The sequence below is a fragment of the Salvelinus namaycush genome, unplaced genomic scaffold (genome assembly GCF_016432855.1).
Source record: "Salvelinus namaycush isolate Seneca unplaced genomic scaffold, SaNama_1.0 Scaffold1479, whole genome shotgun sequence".
Lineage (NCBI taxonomy): Eukaryota > Metazoa > Chordata > Actinopteri > Salmoniformes > Salmonidae > Salvelinus > Salvelinus namaycush.
Window position 1 is genome coordinate 25,292 of NW_024058207.1, and position 17,209 is coordinate 42,500.

Here is a 17,209-nt window from a genome sequence, read left to right on the forward strand (position 1 = left end):
CTTTGCCCTACTTCTAATAGATGCCCCCTTACATTTATCTATTTCACATTTGCTCAATTGTGCCTTTAAATCTAAAAACCTTTCAATATTATAAATAGGATCAATATCACATTTCCTCATTTCTTCATTCAATTTTGCTCTTAAATAATTTTCTTCTCTTGTCATCCTACTCCTTTTCTTCCTTGCATATCTAATACTAAAATCTTTTATTTTTTTCTTAACATTTTCCCACCACTGGCACTTATCATTCCCTTTTTGCTTATCCTCCATTTCATGTTCTATCAAAGATTTAAGTTGTATTCCATATTCCTCATCACCTAGATACCTTGCATTCATACACCACACTCCCCCCCCTTTCCCCTCCCTATCTAACCCCACCGAAAATGTTAACCCAGCATGATCACTAAAAGTTGTAAAAATATACTTAATATCCTTCATAAAATTCCTTAACCCTTCATTTACTAAAACCAGATCTATCCGTGTCTGTTTCAACTCCCCTAAAACCACCTGCCTTCTAGAAAATTCTCTCTTGTACGGATTCTCATCCCTCCATATATCAATCATTCCTTTTTCTATCATCATCTTCTTTAAAACCCCCCTAGATACATCACTTCTAAAAATAGCTCCTCTTGTCATATCCAGTCTATCCATTTTAACATTAAAATCCCCAACTACAATACAGTTTCCCTCACACCATTTTCCTATTTCTAAAAATAAATCTTTGCGCTCTATTTCAGTATTAGGCGCATAAATATTTATAATTCTAAAAACCCTACTCATATATTCAAAATCTACAATTAAAATCCTCCCATTATTATCATTATATATCTGTTTCACATTATCCACCACATCCTTCCTCAATAAAATAGCAACCCCACTTGAATTCCCCCTGCCATTGTTAACAAAAATAAAATCTCTCCATATTTTTTTTACTTCTAAAATACATACATTGTCCCAATGTGTTTCTTGCAGGCATAAAATATCCGAATTCTTCATTTTAACTATTCTTTGAAATTTTTCCATTGTTCTTAAACCATTCGCATTGATTGACATACAATTAACCATTCCAATAAATAATAATAAGAAAATATATTTTCTCATTTTCCTCTACCTTTTGTCATGTTTTCTTCCTTTTTCGTCCTTTTTCACCTCCAACGCCACTTTCCTCTTCCTGTAGCTTACCCTTGCTCTATCAATCTTTTCCATGTCTTCTGAATCTGAAATTGCCTCTAAATCCATCTCTTCCAACCAACTCGAATTCTTCTTTCCTGTGCCTGTTGTGCTGCTTGTATCCATTTGCGTCTCCTGTATAGTTGTCAGCATCCCACTCCCCTCCACTTCACCTCCTTCCGAAGCACCCACATAGCCCGAGGCCCCCCCCAAAAACTGTGAGTCCCCAGTGCCTCCACCCATCCCACTCCCGTCCTCCTCCTGAAAACTCCCTCTTCTTATCTCTGAATCCATACTGCCTCCTATTTCCTCCGTCTTCTGTTCCATCTTTTCCCCTCTTCTTTTCTCCGTCTCTCCTCCCTCCACCACGTCTTCTCCTCCATCGTCTTCTTCTACTCGGGGTGATACATCAGCCTCCACAAAAAGATCCTGGCTCCCCTCCTCATTCACAACCTCTCCACATTTGCACTCGTCAGCTCTCATGCGACATCCTTCGCAAAATGCCCTTTCCTTTCCACCTACACATTCTCTTGCATAATGCCCTTGCTTCCCGCACTTATAACATTTAAATTCAGGGCAGTCCTTCACAATATGCCCAGGCTGAATACAAAGCCTACAAACTCTGACCTGCTTATCATGCATGACTCTAAAGTACTCTCCACCTTCAAGCGTATCAAACTTTGTAGAGTACGGCAGTGATTTCACAGTATCAGTGAATTTGACTTTGCAGTATCTCGTGCCATCTGCTATATCCGTGCCTGGCCAAACTCTCCTCCTGATTTCAGAGACTGCTGATACACCCCAGCTACATAGCTTGCCCAATATAGCACTGTCTTCCATGTATACAGGCAGATTCATGAACGACACCACCACTTCCTTCACATTAATATCTCTCGCCAGTATCTTGGTGTCCTTTATTCGTATTCCATCCATTAGCCGTTCTTTTCCTTTTTCATTCCTCATCGTAACTTCATACTTCTTTTCTCCTTTCATTCGGCATCCCACCACCTCTCCACACACCTCCTTAATTGCTCTTAGTAGTTCCATTGTCGTCACTTTGTCTTCTCCTTCCAACTCAATTGCCACCGTGTATTCTTTTCCATATTTCATTCCTTCTTTATCTTCATTTTTCTTCCGTTGCGCATTTTCGTTGTCCTTTTCCATTCCGTTTGTCGTTGCCATGTTGTCCGTCATAATATATCAAAAAATGGGTCCAAAAAAGGCTCTCCCCCAAGCAGAAAACCTGCAAGGGGGAAGACTAACCAAACTTTAAACTATTCAACTGAAGAAAATAATAAATTATATTGCAAAAACCAATTAATTAACAAAAATAGCTCTCGAGCAAACACTCTCCAGCAAACACTCACTCACAGCTCAGACACTCGCACCTGTCGTCACTTCTCCAATCAGGATGGGCGTATTCAGGCTGGTATGGCCGTAAGCGAAGGTACATCTCTTGGTACACCATATAAAGTCAAAGTGAGTCTGATAAACAGACATTGCATTCTCACCAATTAGATAAGCAGCTTGAACTTTGGCTCACTCAAAAAGTGGAAGAAATTACATATACTGTAGCCATCACTTTTTAGCACAGATAGTTGGATGAAATACAAACAAACCTTGCTAACATTTCAAAGCGAGGGCACATATTTCAGCCTTGTGGGAAAAAACGGACAAATACAATGACTTCTGACAAATACATCATTAGCAACAGTTTCCCATGCAGCTATCCTACTAGCCAGAATAAATACACAAAATCTCTGAATGTTGAAAACCTATTGCATTGTTCTGTGTCAAGGAGGAGCGCATGTATGGACAATTTCATATTGTAAGCGCATGGGCGTATGACACATCATGACCATGGGGGTTAGAGCGGCTTCTCAACTATCTCTTGATTGAAGTACCAGCGTGGCATAAATACCATGCTGCATTTCGCAACATGATGTTTCCACAAAATGTCAACAATGTTTGGCTACAAACAAATGTTTCTACCTTTCAATTGGTCCACAAAGTGTCTTTCACAACTGACTTCAAAGATCTCCATAAGCACGGGCAATTGGCTCAAGTCATCCTCAAGCTTGCCGCCAAGCAACGGTTTGTCATTAAACAAGACATCAGGGGAGAGCGCGGACGCAGTCCCCCACTACCATAAATTATGCAATCGAGATTTCCACATTTGGGAAATTCACAGGGGTCAGCATAGCTGGAGTGCAATGGCTGAGCCCCACACCGGGTGAACCACCTTCTTGATCACGGTATCTCTTCTGCTTAGTGGAGGAAAAGTGTCTCCAGTGCCAACATTTTCCGCTAACGGTAACCACTTTGTGTTCTGATAATATCATATCACATCGACCTGCGTTAAATGCCGTTTAGGAATGCACTTGCACACAGAGTAGTGAAAAAGTAGTTTATTTTGTTTACTAGATTATATCAGTGAACCACTAGATTCCCATCATGCAACACTGTCGAAAAAATCACCAATTACTTTTTAATATCTTAACCTATCTGATATCACAAATGTTTGCGATATGACGAAATACAATCACATTCAGACACACACACACACACACAGACAAATGCATGAAACCAATTGATTTATTATCGATAACATCTCAGATTCTCTTGTGCTTTTGATTTACTCCATAAAAGAAGGGTTGTAATTCCAACATGGAAAACACAGGGCCATCAGACACCAGTCCAGTTCCACTCCTCACCAGCATTATTTCCTTTGATCATTTGAACAGGGCGAGGGAGCACAGAGCACACACAAGCTGCATTCAGTAACAATATTCTTATTTGTCTTATGCATAAAAGGCAGTTGCTCCCTGACAACACAAGGAACTTTGATCGTATTAAAAGGGCAGGGGAGACTAGCCCATAGAAGCTGCATTTAGTCAATTCAGCATCAAATGCTTACTACAAGGCAGTGTTGCTGATGAAATAATGCCACACCCCCTAGTGGACAAAAGGCTTACAGCACCTGGTATTCCCAGGCGGTCTCCCATCCAAGTACTAACCAGGCCCGACCCTGCTTAGCTTCCGAGATCAGACGAGATCGGGCATATTCAGGCTGGTATGGCCGTAAGCGAAGGTACATCTCTTGGTACACCATATAAAGTCAAAGTGAGTCTGATAAACAGACATTGCATTCTCACCAATTAGATAAGCAGCTTGAACTTTGGCTCACTCAAAAAGTGGAAGAAATTACATATACTGTAGCCATCACTTTTTAGCACAGATAGTTGGATGAAATACAAACAAACCTTGCTAACATTTCAAAGCGAGGGCACATATTTCAGCCTTGTGGGAAAAAACGGACAAATACAATGACTTCTGACAAATACATCATCAGCAACAGTTTCCCATGCAGCTATCCTACTAGCCACAATAAATACACAAAAGCTCTGGATGTTGAAAACCTATTGCATTGTTCTGTGCTAAGGAGGAACGCATGTATGGACAATTTCATATTGGAAGCGCATGGGCGCGTATGACACATCATGACCGGGGGGGGGTTAGAGTGGCTTCTCAACTATCTCTTGATTGAAGTACCAGCGTGGCATAAATACAATGCTGCATTTCGCAACATAATGTTTCGACAAAATGCCAACAATGTTTTGCTACAAACAAATGTTTCCACCTTTCGATTGGTCCACAAAGTCTCTTTCACAACTGACTTCAAAGATCTCCATAAGCACAGTCAGTTGACTCAAGTCATCCTTAAGCCTGCCGCCAAGCAACAGTTTATCATTAACAAAGACATCAGGGTAAAGCTCAAACGAGCACTACCATAAATTTTGCATTCGAGATTCCCACATTTGGAAAATTCGCAAGGGGTCAGCACAGCCAGAGTGCAATGGCTGAGCCCCACACCGGGTGAACCACCTTCTTGATCACGGTATCTCTTCTGCTTAGTGGAGGAAAAGTCTCTCCAGTGCCAACATTTTCCGCTAACGGTAACCACTTTGTGTTCTGATAATATCATATCACATCGACCTGCGTTAAATGCCGTTTAGGAATGCACTTGCACACAGAGTAGTGAAAAAGTAGTTTATTTTGTTTACTAGATTATATCAGTGAACCACTAGATTCCCATCATGCAACACTGTCGAAAAAATCACCAATTACTTTTTAATATCTTAACCCTATCTGATATCACAAATGTTTGCGATATGACGAAATACAATCACATTCAGACACACACACACACACACAGACAAATGCATGAAACCAATTGATTTATTATCGATAACATCTCAGCATTCTCTTGTGCTTTTGATTTACTCCATAAAAGAAGGGTTGTAATTCCAACATGGAAAACACAGGGCCATCAGACACCAGTCCAGTTCCACTCCTCACCAGCATTATTTCCTTTGATCATTTGAACAGGGCGAGGGAGCACAGAGCACACACAAGCTGCATTCAGTAACAATATTCTTATTTGTCTTATGCATAAAAGGCAGTTGCTCCCTGACAACACAAGGAACTTTGATCGTATTAAAAGGGCAGGGGAGACTAGCCCATAGAAGCTGCATTTAGTCAATTCAGCATCAAATGCTTACTACAAGGCAGTGTTGCTGATGAAATAATGCCACACCCCCTAGTGGACAAAAGGCTTACAGCACCTGGTATTCCCAGGCGGTCTCCCATCCAAGTACTAACCAGGCCCGACCCTGCTTAGCTTCCGAGATCAGACGAGATCGGGCAGTATTCAGGCTGGTATGGCCGTAAGCGAAGGTACATCTCTTGGTACACCATATAAAGTCAAAGTGAGTCTGATAAACAGACATTGCATTCTCACCAATTAGATAAGCAGCTTGAACTTTGGCTCACTCAAAAAGTGGAAGAAATTACATATACTGTAGCCATCACTTTTTAGCACAGATAGTTGGATGAAATACAAACAAACCTTGCTAACATTTCAAAGCGAGGGCACATATTTCAGCCTTGTGGGAAAAAACGGACAAATACAATGACTTCTGACAAATACATCATCAGCAACAGTTTCCCATGCAGCTATCCTACTAGCCACAATAAATACACAAAAGCTCTGGATGTTGAAAACCTATTGCATTGTTCTGTGCTAAGGAGGAACGCATGTATGGACAATTTCATATTGGAAGCGCATGGGGCGTATGACACATCATGACCGGGGGGGGGTTAGAGTGGCTTCTCAACTATCTCTTGATTGAAGTACCAGCGTGGCATAAATACAATGCTGCATTTCGCAACATAATGTTTCGACAAAATGCCAACAATATTTTGCTACAAACAAATGTTTCCACCTTTCGATTGGTCCACAAAGTCTCCTTCACAACTGACTTCAAAGATCTCCATAAGCACAGTCAGTTGACTCAAGTCATCCTTAAGCCTGCCGCCAAGCAACAGTTTATCATTAACAAAGACATCAGGGTAAAGCTCAAACGAGCACTACCATAAATTTTGCAATCGAGATTCCCACATTTGGAAAATTCGCAAGGGGTCAGCACAGCCAGAGTGCAATGGCTGAGCCCCACACTTGGTGAACCACCTTCTTGATCACGGTATCTCTTCTGCTTAGTGGAGGAAAAGTGTCTCCAGTGCCAACATTTTCCGCTAACGGTAACCACTTTGTGTTCTGATAATATCATATCACATCGACCTGCGTTAAATGCCGTTTAGGAATGCACTTGCACACAGAGTAGTGAAAAAGTAGTTTATTTTGTTTACTAGATTATATCAGTGAACCACTAGATTCCCATCATGCAACACTGTCGAAAAAATCACCAATTACTTTTTAATATCTTAACCTATCTGATATCACAAATGTTTGCGATATGACGAAATACAATCACATTCAGACACACACACACACACACAGACAAATGCATGAAACCAATTGATTTATTATCGATAACATCTCAGATTCTCTTGTGCTTTTGATTTACTCCATAAAAGAAGGGTTGTAATTCCAACATGGAAAACACAGGGCCATCAGACACCAGTCCAGTTCCACTCCTCACCAGCATTATTTCCTTTGATCATTTGAACAGGGCGAGGGAGCACAGAGCACACACAAGCTGCATTCAGTAACAATATTCTTATTTGTCTTATGCATAAAAGGCAGTTGCTCCCTGACAACACAAGGAACTTTGATCGTATTAAAAGGGCAGGGGAGACTAGCCCATAGAAGCTGCATTTAGTCAATTCAGCATCAAATGCTTACTACAAGGCAGTGTTGCTGATGAAATAATGCCACACCCCCTAGTGGACAAAAGGCTTACAGCACCTGGTATTCCCAGGCGGTCTCCCATCCAAGTACTAACCAGGCCCGACCCTGCTTAGCTTCCGAGATCAGACGAGATCGGGCAGTATTCAGGCTGGTATGGCCGTAAGCGAAGGTACATCTCTTGGTACACCATATAAAGTCAAAGTGAGTCTGATAAACAGACATTGCATTCTCACCAATTAGATAAGCAGCTTGAACTTTGGCTCACTCAAAAGTGGAAGAAATTACATATACTGTAGCCATCACTTTTTAGCACAGATAGTTGGATGAAATACAAACAAACCTTGCTAACATTTCAAAGCGAGGGCACATATTTCAGCCTTGTGGGAAAAAACGGACAAATACAATGACTTCTGACAAATACATCATCAGCAACAGTTTCCCATGCAGCTATCCTACTAGCCACAATAAATACACAAAAGCTCTGGATGTTGAAAACCTATTGCATTGTTCTGTGCTAAGGAGGAGCGCATGTATGGACAATTTCATATTGTAAGCGCATGGGCGTATGACACATCATGACCATGGGGGTTAGAGCGGCTTCTCAACTATCTCTTGATTGAAGTACCAGCGTGGCATAAATACCATGCTGCATTTCGCAACATGATGTTTCCACAAAATGTCAACAATGTTTGGCTACAAACAAATGTTTCTACCTTTCAATTGGTCCACAAAGTGTCTTTCACAACTGACTTCAAAGATCTCCATAAGCACGGGCAATTGGCTCAAGTCATCCTCAAGCTTGCCGCCAAGCAACGGTTTGTCATTAAACAAGACATCAGGGGAGAGCGCGGACGCAGTCCCCCACTACCATAAATTATGCAATCGAGATTTCCACATTTGGGAAATTCACAGGGGTCAGCATAGCTGGCGTGCAATGGCTAAGCCTCGCCCTGGGTGAACCGCCTTTCTTGATCACGGTATCTCCCTTGCCAGGTAAGTATGAGTTATAGTCATCGGTGGAGGGCAAGTGTCTCCAGTGCCAACATTTTCGGCTAATGGTAACCACTTTGTGTTCTGATAATATCATATCACATCGACCTGCGTTAAATGCCGTTTAGGAATGCACTTGCACACAGAGTGGTGAAAAAGTAGTTTATTTTGTTTACTAGATTATATCAGTGAACCACTAGATTCCCATCATGCAACACTGTCGAAAAAATCACCAATTACTTTTTAATATCTTAACCTATCTGATATCACAAATGTTTGCGATATGACGAAATACAATCACATTCAGACACACACACACACACACACAGACAAATGCATGAAACCAATTGATTTATTATCGATAACATCTCAGATTCTCTTGTGCTTTTGATTTACTCCATAAAAGAAGGGTTGTAATTCCAACATGGAAAACACAGGGCCATCAGACACCAGTCCAGTTCCACTCCTCACCAGCATTATTTCCTTTGATCATTTGAACAGGGCGAGGGAGCACAGAGCACACACAAGCTGCATTCAGTAACAATATTCTTATTTGTCTTATGCATAAAAGGCAGTTGCTCCCTGACAACACAAGGAACTTTGATCGTATTAAAAGGGCAGGGGAGACTAGCCCATAGAAGCTGCATTTAGTCAATTCAGCATCAAATGCTTACTACAAGGCAGTGTTGCTGATGAAATAATGCCACACCCCCTAGTGGACAAAAGGCTTACAGCACCTGGTATTCCCAGGCGGTCTCCCATCCAAGTACTAACCAGGCCCGACCCTGCTTAGCTTCCGAGATCAGACGAGATCGGGCGTATTCAGGCTGGTATGGCCGTAAGCGAAGGTACATCTCTTGGTACACCATATAAAGTCAAAGTGAGTCTGATAAACAGACATTGCATTCTCACCAATTAGATAAGCAGCTTGAACTTTGGCTCACTCAAAAGTGGAAGAAATTACATATACTGTAGCCATCACTTTTTAGCACAGATAGTTGGATGAAATACAAACAAACCTTGCTAACATTTCAAAGCGAGGGCACATATTTCAGCCTTGTGGGAAAAAACGGACAAATACAATGACTTCTGACAAATACATCATTAGCAACAGTTTCCCATGCAGCTATCCTACTAGCCAGAATAAATACACAAAATCTCTGAATGTTGAAAACCTATTGCATTGTTCTGTGTCAAGGAGGAGCGCATGTATGGACAATTTCATATTGTAAGCGCATGGGCGTATGACACATCATGACCATGGGGGTTAGAGCGGCTTCTCAACTATCTCTTGATTGAAGTACCAGCGTGGCATAAATACCATGCTGCATTTCGCAACATGATGTTTCCACAAAATGTCAACAATGTTTGGCTACAAACAAATGTTTCTACCTTTCAATTGGTCCACAAAGTGTCTTTCACAACTGACTTCAAAGATCTCCATAAGCACAGGCAATTGGCTCAAGTCATCCTCAAGCTTGCCGCCAAGCAACGGTTTGTCATTAAACAAGACATCAGGGGAGAGCGCGGACACAGTCCCCCACTACCATAAATTATGCAATCGAGATTTCCACATTTGGGAAATTCACAGGGGGTCAGCACAGCCAGAGTGCAATGGCTGAGCCCCACACTGGGTGAACCACCTTCTTGATCACGGTATCTCCTTCTGCTTAGTCGGGAGGGCAAGTGTCTCCAGTGCCAACATTTTCCGCTAACTGGTAACCACTTTGTGTTCTGATAATATCATATCACATCGACCTGCGTTAAATGCCGTTTAGGAATGCACTTGCACACAGAGTGGTGAAAAAGTAGTTTATTTTGTTTACTAGATTATATCAGTGAACCACTAGATTCCCATCATGCAACACTGTAGAAAAAATCACCAATTACTTTTTAATATCTTAACCTATCTGATATCACAAATGTTTGCGATATGACGAAATACAATCACATTCAGACACACACACACACACACACAGACAAATGCATGAAACCAATTGATTTATTATCGATAACATCTCACATTCTCTTGTGCTTTTGATTTACTCCATAAAAGAAGGGTTGTAATTCCAACATGGAAAACACAGGGCCATCAGACACCAGTCCAGTTCCACTCCTCACCAGCATTATTTCCTTTGATCATTTGAACAGGGCGAGGGAGCACAGAGCACACACAAGCTGCATTCAGTAACAATATTCTTATTTGTCTTATGCATAAAAGGCAGTTGCTCCCTGACAACACAAGGAACTTTGATCGTATTAAAAGGGCAGGGGAGACTAGCCCATAGAAGCTGCATTTAGTCAATTCAGCATCAAATGCTTACTACAAGGCAGTGTTGCTGATGAAATAATGCCACACCCCCTAGTGGACAAAAGGCTTACAGCACCTGGTATTCCCAGGCGGTCTCCCATCCAAGTACTAACCAGGCCCGACCCTGCTTAGCTTCCGAGATCAGACGAGATCGGGCGTATTCAGGCTGGTATGGCCGTAAGCGAAGGTACATCTCTTGGTACACCATATAAAGTCAAAGTGAGTCTGATAAACAGACATTGCATTCTCACCAATTAGATAAGCAGCTTGAACTTTGGCTCACTCAAAAAGTGGAAGAAATTACATATACTGTAGCCATCACTTTTTAGCACAGATAGTTGGATGAAATACAAACAAACCTTGCTAACATTTCAAAGCGAGGGCACATATTTCAGCCTTGTGGGAAAAAACGGACAAATACAATGACTTCTGACAAATACATCATCAGCAACAGTTTCCCATGCAGCTATCCTACTAGCCACAATAAATACACAAAAGCTCTGGATGTTGAAAACCTATTGCATTGTTCTGTGCTAAGGAGGAACGCATGTATGGACAATTTCATATTGGAAGCGCATGGGCGCGTATGACACATCATGACCGGGGGGGGTTAGAGTGGCTTCTCAACTATCTCTTGATTGAAGTACCAGCGTGGCATAAATACAATGCTGCATTTCGCAACATAATGTTTCGACAAAATGCCAACAATGTTTTGCTACAAACAAATGTTTCCACCTTTCGATTGGTCCACAAAGTCTCTTTCACAACTGACTTCAAAGATCTCCATAAGCACAGTCAGTTGACTCAAGTCATCCTTAAGCCTGCCGCCAAGCAACAGGTTTATCATTAACAAAGACATCAGGGTAAAGCGCAAACGAGCACTACCATAAATTTTGCAATCGAGATTCCCACATTTGGAAAATTCGCAAGGGGTCAGCACAGCCAGAGTGCAATGGCTGAGCCCCACACTGGGTGAACCACCTTCTTGATCACGGTATCTCTTCTGCTTAGTGGAGGAAAAGTCTCTCCAGTGCCAACATTTTCCGCTAACGGTAACCACTTTGTGTTCTGATAATATCATATCACATCGACCTGCGTTAAATGCCGTTTAGGAATGCACTTGCACACAGAGTAGTGAAAAAGTAGTTTATTTTGTTTACTAGATTATATCAGTGAACCACTAGATTCCCATCATGCAACACTGTCGAAAAAATCACCAATTACTTTTTAATATCTTAACCCTATCTGATATCACAAATGTTTGCGATATGACGAAATACAATCACATTCAGACACACACACACACACAGACAAATGCATGAAACCAATTGATTTATTATCGATAACATCTCACATTCTCTTGTGCTTTTGATTTACTCCATAAAAGAAGGGTTGTAATTCCAACATGGAAAACACAGGGCCATCAGACACCAGTCCAGTTCCACTCCTCACCAGCATTATTTCCTTTGATCATTTGAACAGGGCGAGGGAGCACAGAGCACACACAAGCTGCATTCAGTAACAATATTCTTATTTGTCTTATGCATAAAAGGCAGTTGCTCCCTGACAACACAAGGAACTTTGATCGTATTAAAAGGGCAGGGGAGACTAGCCCATAGAAGCTGCATTTAGTCAATTCAGCATCAAATGCTTACTACAAGGCAGTGTTGCTGATGAAATAATGCCACACCCCCTAGTGGACAAAAGGCTTACAGCACCTGGTATTCCCAGGCGGTCTCCCATCCAAGTACTAACCAGGCCCGACCCTGCTTAGCTTCCGAGATCAGACGAGATCGGGCGTATTCAGGCTGGTATGGCCGTAAGCGAAGGTACATCTCTTGGTACACCATATAAAGTCAAAGTGAGTCTGATAAACAGACATTGCATTCTCACCAATTAGATAAGCAGCTTGAACTTTGGCTCACTCAAAAGTGGAAGAAATTACATATACTGTAGCCATCACTTTTTAGCACAGATAGTTGGATGAAATACAAACAAACCTTGCTAACATTTCAAAGCGAGGGCACATATTTCAGCCTTGTGGGAAAAAACGGACAAATACAATGACTTCTGACAAATACATCATCAGCAACAGTTTCCCATGCAGCTATCCTACTAGCCACAATAAATACACAAAAGCTCTGGATGTTGAAAACCTATTGCATTGTTCTGTGCTAAGGAGGAACGCATGTATGGACAATTTCATATTGGAAGCGCATGGGGCGTATGACACATCATGACCGGGGGGGGGTTAGAGTGGCTTCTCAACTATCTCTTGATTGAAGTACCAGCGTGGCATAAATACAATGCTGCATTTCGCAACATAATGTTTCGACAAAATGCCAACAATGTTTTGCTACAAACAAATGTTTCCACCTTTCGATTGGTCCACAAAGTCTCCTTTCACAACTGACTTCAAAGATCTCCATAAGCACAGTCAGTTGACTCAAGTCATCCTTAAGCCTGCCGCCAAGCAACAGGTTTATCATTAACAAAGACATCAGGGTAAAGCGCAAACGAGCCACTACCATAAATTTTGCAATTCGAGATTCCCACATTTGGAAAATTCGCAAGGGGTCAGCACAGCCAGAGTGCAATGGCTGAGCCCCACACTGGGTGAACCACCTTCTTGATCACGGTATCTCTTCTGCTTAGTGGAGGAAAAGTCTCTCCAGTGCCAACATTTTCCGCTAACGGTAACCACTTTGTGTTCTGATAATATCATATCACATCGACCTGCGTTAAATGCCGTTTAGGAATGCACTTGCACACAGAGTGGTGAAAAAGTAGTTTATTTTGTTTACTAGATTATATCAGTGAACCACTAGATTCCCATCATGCAACACTGTCGAAAAAATCACCAATTACTTTTTAATATCTTAACCTATCTGATATCACAAATGTTTGCGATATGACGAAATACAATCACATTCAGACACACACACACACACACACAGACAAATGCATGAAACCAATTGATTTATTATCGATAACATCTCACATTCTCTTGTGCTTTTGATTTACTCCATAAAAGAAGGGTTGTAATTCCAACATGGAAAACACAGGGCCATCAGACACCAGTCCAGTTCCACTCCTCACCAGCATTATTTCCTTTGATCATTTGAACAGGGCGAGGGAGCACAGAGCACACACAAGCTGCATTCAGTAACAATATTCTTATTTGTCTTATGCATAAAAGGCAGTTGCTCCCTGACAACACAAGGAACTTTGATCGTATTAAAAGGGCAGGGGAGACTAGCCCATAGAAGCTGCATTTAGTCAATTCAGCATCAAATGCTTACTACAAGGCAGTGTTGCTGATGAAATAATGCCAGAGCACACCCTAGTGGACAAAATGCTTACAGCACCTGGTATTCCCAGGCAGGTCTCCCATCCAAGTACTAACCAGGCCCGACCCTGCTTAGCTTCCGAGATCAGACGAGATCGGGCGTATTCAGGCTGGTATGGCCGTAAGCGAAGGACTAACTCTTGGTACACCATATAAAGTCAAAGTGAGTCTGATAAACAGACATTGCATTCTCACCAATTAGATAAGCAGCTTGAACTTTGGGCTCACTCAGTAAAGTGGAAGAAATTACATATACTGTAGCCATCACTTTTTAGCACAGATAGTTGGATGAAATACAAACCAACCTTGCTAACATTTCAAAGCGAGGGCACATATTTCAGCCTTGTGGGAAAAAACGGACAAATACAATGACTTCTGACAAATACATCATTAGCAACAGTTTCCCATGCAGCTATCCTACTAGCCAGAATAAATACACAAAATCTCTGAATGTTGAAAACCTATTGCATTGTTCTGTGCTAAGGAGGAACGCATGTATGGACAATTTCATATTGGAAGCGCATGGGGCGCGTATGACACATCATGACCGGGGGGGGGTTAGAGTGGCTTCTCAACTATCTCTTGATTGAAGTACCAGCGTGGCATAAATACAATGCTGCATTTCGCAACATAATGTTTCGACAAAATGCCAACAATGTTTTGCTACAAACAAATGTTTCCACCTTTCGATTGGTCCACAAAGTCTCTTTCACAACTGACTTCAAAGATCTCCATAAGCACAGTCAGTTGACTCAAGTCATCCTTAAGCCTGCCGCCAAGCAACAGGTTTATCATTAACAAAGACATCAGGGTAAAGCGCAAACGACCACTACCATAAATTTTGCAATCGAGATTCCCACATTTGGAAAATTCGCAAGGGGTCAGCACAGCCAGAGTGCAATGGCTGAGCCCCACACTGGGTGAACCACCTTCTTGATCACGGTATCTCTTCTGCTTAGTGGAGGAAAAGTCTCTCCAGTGCCAACATTTTCCGCTAACGGTAACCACTTTGTGTTCTGATAATATCATATCACATCGACCTGCGTTAAATGCCGTTTAGGAATGCACTTGCACACAGAGTGGTGAAAAAGTAGTTTATTTTGTTTACTAGATTATATCAGTGAACCACTAGATTCCCATCATGCAACACTGTCGAAAAAATCACCAATTACTTTTTAATATCTTAACCTATCTGATATCACAAATGTTTGCGATATGACGAAATACAATCACATTCAGACACACACACACACACACAGACAAATGCATGAAACCAATTGATTTATTATCGATAACATCTCACATTCTCTTGTGCTTTTGATTTACTCCATAAAAGAAGGGTTGTAATTCCAACATGGAAAACACAGGGCCATCAGACACCAGTCCAGTTCCACTCCTCACCAGCATTATTTCCTTTGATCATTTGAACAGGGCGAGGGAGCACAGAGCACACACAAGCTGCATTCAGTAACAATATTCTTATTTGTCTTATGCATAAAAGGCAGTTGCTCCCTGACAACACAAGGAACTTTGATTCGTATTAAAAGGGCAGGGGAGACTAGCCCATAGAAGCTGCATTTAGTCAATTCAGCATCAAATGCTTACTACAAGGCAGTGTTGCTGATGAAATAATGCCAGAGCACACCCTAGTGGACAAAATGCTTACAGCACCTGGTATTCCCAGGCAGGTCTCCCATCCAAGTACTAACCAGGCCCGACCCTGCTTAGCTTCCGAGATCAGACGAGATCGGGCGTATTCAGGCTGGTATGGCCGTAAGCGAAGGACATACTCTTGGTACACCATATAAAGTCAAAGTGAGTCTGATAAACAGACATTGCATTCTCACCAATTAGATAAGCAGCTTGAACTTTGGCTCACTCAGTAAGTGGAAGAAATTACATATACTGTAGCCATCACTTTTTAGCACAGATAGTTGGATGAAATACAAACAAACCTTGCTAACATTTCAAAGCGAGGGCACATATTTCAGCCTTGTGGGAAAAAACGGACAAATACAATGACTTCTGACAAATACATCATTAGCAACAGTTTCCCATGCAGCTATCCTACTAGCCAGAATAAATACACAAAATCTCTGAATGTTGAAAACCTATTGCATTGTTCTGTGTCTAAGGAGGAGCGCATGTATGGACAATTTCATATTGTAAGCGCATGGGCGTATGACACATCATGACCATGGGGGTTAGAGCGGCTTCTCAACTATCTCTTGATTGAAGTACCAGCGTGGCATAAATACCATGCTGCATTTCGCAACATGATGTTTCCACAAAATGTCAACAATGTTTGGCTACAAACAAATGTTTCTACCTTTCGATTGGTCCACAAAGTGTCTTTCACAACTGACTTCAAAGATCTCCATAAGCACAGGGCAATTGACTCAAGTCATCCTCAAGCTTGCCGCCAAGCAACGGTTTAGTCATTAACAAGACATCAGGGTAGAGCGCGAACGCAGTCCCCCACTACCATAAATTATGCAATCGAGATTTCCACATTTGGAAAATTCGCAAGGGGTCAGCACAGCCAGAGTGCAATGGCTGAGCCCCACACTGGGTGAACCACCTTCTTGATCACGGTATCTCTTCTGCTTAGTGGAGGGAAAGTCTCTCCAGTGCCAACATTTTCCGCTAACGGTAACCACTTTGTGTTCTGATAATATCATATCACATCGACCTGCGTTAAATGCCGTTTAGGAATGCACTTGCACACAGAGTGGTGAAAAAGTAGTTTATTTTGTTTACTAGATTATATCAGTGAACCACTAGATTCCCATCATGCAACACTGTCGAAAAAATCACCAATTACTTTTTAATATCTTAACCTATCTGATATCACAAATGTTTGCGATATGACGAAATACAATCACATTCAGACACACACACACACACACAGACAAATGCATGAAACCAATTGATTTATTATCGATAACATCTCAGATTCTCTTGTGCTTTTGATTTACTCCATAAAAGAAGGGTTGTAATTCCAACATGGAAAACACAGGGCCATCAGACACCAGTCCAGTTCCACTCCTCACCAGCATTATTTCCTTTGATCATTTGAACAGGGCGAGGGAGCACAAAGCACACACAAGCTGCATTCAGTAACAATATTCTTATTTGTCTTATGCATAAAAGGCAGTTGCTCCCTGACAACACAAGG

The 17,209-nt window shown here is 41.6% G+C and overlaps 13 non-coding genes and 4 pseudogenes across 13 annotated transcripts; all 17 read right to left on the reverse strand.

The window, feature by feature from the left end:
- Nucleotides 1-3,285: 3,285 nt before the first annotated feature.
- LOC120036835 lies at nt 3,286-3,445 on the reverse strand. The gene has a single exon (XR_005474677.1). It is a non-coding gene; the product is annotated as a U1 spliceosomal RNA (small nuclear RNA).
- Nucleotides 3,446-4,138: 693 nt separating this feature from the next.
- LOC120036831 lies at nt 4,139-4,257 on the reverse strand. Its single transcript, XR_005474673.1, has one exon. It is a non-coding gene; the product is annotated as a 5S ribosomal RNA (ribosomal RNA).
- Nucleotides 4,258-4,940: 683 nt separating this feature from the next.
- LOC120036785 lies at nt 4,941-5,088 on the reverse strand (annotated as a pseudogene).
- A 695-nt stretch (nt 5,089-5,783) lies between these two features.
- LOC120036802 lies at nt 5,784-5,903 on the reverse strand. The gene has a single exon (XR_005474646.1). It is a non-coding gene; the product is annotated as a 5S ribosomal RNA (ribosomal RNA).
- Nucleotides 5,904-6,585: 682 nt separating this feature from the next.
- Nucleotides 6,586-6,733, reverse strand: LOC120036782 (annotated as a pseudogene).
- Nucleotides 6,734-7,426: 693 nt separating this feature from the next.
- LOC120036803 lies at nt 7,427-7,546 on the reverse strand. The gene has a single exon (XR_005474647.1). It is a non-coding gene; the product is annotated as a 5S ribosomal RNA (ribosomal RNA).
- A 671-nt stretch (nt 7,547-8,217) lies between these two features.
- On the reverse strand, nt 8,218-8,382 carry LOC120036818. The gene has a single exon (XR_005474661.1). It is a non-coding gene; the product is annotated as a U1 spliceosomal RNA (small nuclear RNA).
- Nucleotides 8,383-9,096: 714 nt separating this feature from the next.
- On the reverse strand, nt 9,097-9,215 carry LOC120036779. The gene has a single exon (XR_005474629.1). It is a non-coding gene; the product is annotated as a 5S ribosomal RNA (ribosomal RNA).
- Nucleotides 9,216-9,886: 671 nt separating this feature from the next.
- LOC120036833 lies at nt 9,887-10,052 on the reverse strand. Its single transcript, XR_005474675.1, has one exon. It is a non-coding gene; the product is annotated as a U1 spliceosomal RNA (small nuclear RNA).
- Nucleotides 10,053-10,746: 694 nt separating this feature from the next.
- Nucleotides 10,747-10,865, reverse strand: LOC120036798. The gene has a single exon (XR_005474642.1). It is a non-coding gene; the product is annotated as a 5S ribosomal RNA (ribosomal RNA).
- Nucleotides 10,866-11,546: 681 nt separating this feature from the next.
- On the reverse strand, nt 11,547-11,696 carry LOC120036781 (annotated as a pseudogene).
- A 692-nt stretch (nt 11,697-12,388) lies between these two features.
- Nucleotides 12,389-12,507, reverse strand: LOC120036809. Its single transcript, XR_005474653.1, has one exon. It is a non-coding gene; the product is annotated as a 5S ribosomal RNA (ribosomal RNA).
- A 677-nt stretch (nt 12,508-13,184) lies between these two features.
- On the reverse strand, nt 13,185-13,340 carry LOC120036783. The gene has a single exon (XR_005474631.1). It is a non-coding gene; the product is annotated as a U1 spliceosomal RNA (small nuclear RNA).
- Nucleotides 13,341-14,038: 698 nt separating this feature from the next.
- Nucleotides 14,039-14,158, reverse strand: LOC120036806. The gene has a single exon (XR_005474650.1). It is a non-coding gene; the product is annotated as a 5S ribosomal RNA (ribosomal RNA).
- Nucleotides 14,159-14,843: 685 nt separating this feature from the next.
- On the reverse strand, nt 14,844-14,993 carry LOC120036836 (annotated as a pseudogene).
- Nucleotides 14,994-15,690: 697 nt separating this feature from the next.
- Nucleotides 15,691-15,810, reverse strand: LOC120036807. Its single transcript, XR_005474651.1, has one exon. It is a non-coding gene; the product is annotated as a 5S ribosomal RNA (ribosomal RNA).
- A 674-nt stretch (nt 15,811-16,484) lies between these two features.
- Nucleotides 16,485-16,645, reverse strand: LOC120036834. The gene has a single exon (XR_005474676.1). It is a non-coding gene; the product is annotated as a U1 spliceosomal RNA (small nuclear RNA).
- Nucleotides 16,646-17,209: the final 564 nt, after the last annotated feature.